At 50.5% G+C, this 2,810-nt stretch overlaps 1 non-coding gene across 1 annotated transcript; it reads right to left on the bottom strand.

Moving 5' to 3' along the window:
* Nucleotides 1–745: 745 nt before the first annotated feature.
* On the bottom strand, nt 746–908 carry LOC118622153. Its single transcript, XR_004957969.1, has one exon. It is a non-coding gene; the product is annotated as a U1 spliceosomal RNA (small nuclear RNA).
* Nucleotides 909–2,810: the final 1,902 nt, after the last annotated feature.

Here is a 2,810-nt window from a genome sequence, read left to right as displayed (position 1 = left end):
ACGTTCTGTTTTCTAACTCATTAGCAAGTAGACTTTATTCGTGCTGTACCCACAGCCACATGTGAGATCATCATCCTTCTAAAAGCCCGACAAGAGCCCGGCCGGTGTGGCTTGGTTGGTTGCGTGTCCTGTACATGAAAATGTTGCAGGTTTGATTCCTGGTCAGAATATGGATGGGAGGCAACCAATTGATGTTTCTCTCTCACATCAATGTTTCTCCCCCCACCCCCACTTCTCCCTCTCTAAAACCAATTAAAAAATAAAAAAAAAAACAAATGCTTATGCATGAGCATTTCATTCCTGATCTCTGAAAAACTCCAATAATTTCCTCCGAATTCAGAGGATGTAGTTTGGCATGACTAAATACAACTGAGCATAGAACTGGAATTATATTCACTGCCAACTTAGCTCCCCCAGGAAATCTCTCCCTCGGGTTCGAGGGTCCCCTATCAGTCCCCAGAAGTGGAATTCTCAGCTTCCTGCCTCTCATTCATCAGACTGGAGGCGGAATGTCTGCTGGTCTGTTTGCAAAGTCACATCTCCGGAAACAACGGAAACTAGCCACCACTGCCAAGGTCAGGGTCATACATGGACGGGTTGTGGCCACACTGAAGTCAGTTCCAAAAGAGGGATTCCCAAACCACTCTAGGCCAGAGGGGCAAATAAATGACTGTGGCCACACAAGCTGATTGCCACTTGTTTTCATGTGGCTACAGCTAAGAGTAATTTTTCACTCCCCTCCCCCCCGGGGGGAGCGTGAACGCGGTCCCCCATTACCACAGACTGTGCAGTCGAGTTCCCCACATTTGGGGAAATCACGGGGTCAGCACATCCGGAGGGCAATGGAGAAGTCTCGCCCCGGGAAGACCACCTTTGTGGTCATGGTGTCTCCCCGGCCAGGTATTTTTTCATATGTTTAAATGTTTGAAGAAAAACGATCATTTTTATGACACATGAAAATTACATGACATTTCACTGCAGCGCCTGTAGATAACGTTTTGCTGGAACACAGCCATGCTCACCATTTACGTATCGCCAGCGTCTGCTTTCGTGCGAAGGGGACAGAGGTGAGTCCTTGCCACACACACTGTGTGGCCTTCAAAGTCCGAAACGGTTGCTCTGGGCTCTGCATTGGCTTCGTTGGGATCCTGTGGGGCTGCTCCAGAATGTACAGACTCTGTCTGAGATGTATCGTTTAATTAGCCTCCTACCTTTCTGTGAACTGTAGCTGGAGACGGAGCCAGCACAGCACAGCGCCCCCTGGAGGGACGGAAGGAGTCTGCCTTCCTTCTTTGTCACCAGCACTATTGGTGTGGTGCCCATCGCTGGGCCAGGCGCTGTCAAGGAGGCCAGGGATCACACCTAGGGCCTTGAAAGTCTGAGGACTAGCTGGTTTTACTGTGGTGAAATATATATACCAAACCGTTTGCATTTCAGTGGCTTTAAGTGTATTCCCATGGCTATATAACCATCACCACCATCCGTCTCCAGAACCTCTCCATCTTCTCAAACAGAAGTTCTGTCCCCATCAGACACCCCCATCCTCCCTCCTCCGGCCCCTGGCAGCCACCCTCCACTGCCCGTCTCTAGGACTCAGTCCTCTAGGAGTGAATTGCAGCGTTTGTCCTTTTGTCTCCGGCTTATTTCACTCAGCATGTTGTCTTAAGTAACTTTTGATGGCTGTGTCCCATTTTACACAGCTTCACACGCATTAGCTCACCTACTTGGCACGGCTCCTTTGTGAGGCAGGTTATTGTTATCCCACTAGATGGGATGCTGTTGGTCATCCCTGAGACCACCCTGAGGTCACCTGCAGTCAGACCCTGCACCTGCCCGCAGCTCCCTGAGCCTCTCTGCCTCCAGGGGTTCTCACGGTGGCCAGCAGTGCTACACCTGAGCACGGGCCAGGCCCAGAAGAGCTGGGAGCTGTCACTGTAGGCGTGGGCAGGAGGAGGGTCCCCACTGTCCTGGGCCGCGGTACCCACTAACTCACCCCATGTGGGCTTTACCCCTGCCCTGTCTGAATTCCTGCTCCCTCCTCATCCCCGTAAATAAATCACTTGCACCAAATCCTTGCCTCAAAATCTGCTTTGGGGGAATTCCAACTAAGTCATTAATTATAGATCATGAAGGGTCAGAGAGATGAAACTGGTGTAGACTCTTGTACAGCTAATAAATCGAGTCGGGGTTTCAGTTCTAGCCTCCTCATTCCATGTGCACTGTCCCCTGCTAGTGACAGAGGTCTCCCCTCTGGCGTCTACAGTCTGGCATTGGCTGAGGTATTAGAAAGGGAGTGTCAGTCGGCCGGTGTGGCTCAGTGGATTAAGCATTGTCCCATGGACTGAGAAGTCCTGGTTCAATTCCCAATCCAGGCACATGCGAGGTTCTTTCTTTCTTTCTTTCTTTCTTTCTTTCTTTCTTTCTTTCTTTCTTTCTTTCTTTCTTTCTTTCTTTCTTTCTTCCTTTCTTCCTTCCTTCCTTCCTTCCTTCCTTCCTTCCTTCCTTCCTTCCTTCCTTCCTTCCTTCGTGCCCCTAGCGGGAACCGAACCTGGGACTCTGGTCCGCAGGCCCACGCTCCAACGGCTGAGCCAAACCGGCCAGGGCACATGCGAGGTTTTCAGGCTCCATCCCCAGTGGGAGGCATGCAGGAGGCCGCCGATTGAAGTTTCTCTCTCATATCAATGTTTCTATCTCTCGCTCTAAAAAAAAATCAATAAAAATATATTTTTGAAAAATAGGAAGGGAGTGTTGGCAGCTGCCTGTAACTCCCTCCTTCCCCACATGGGTGCCCTGGAGCGTGAATGGCCCCC

The sequence above is a fragment of the Molossus molossus genome, unplaced genomic scaffold (assembly GCF_014108415.1).
Source record: "Molossus molossus isolate mMolMol1 unplaced genomic scaffold, mMolMol1.p scaffold_m16_p_8, whole genome shotgun sequence".
Taxonomy (NCBI): Eukaryota; Metazoa; Chordata; class Mammalia; order Chiroptera; family Molossidae; genus Molossus; species Molossus molossus.
The sequence above is the reverse complement of the archived record's forward strand: the minus strand, read 5'-3'. Positions and strand labels throughout refer to the sequence as shown.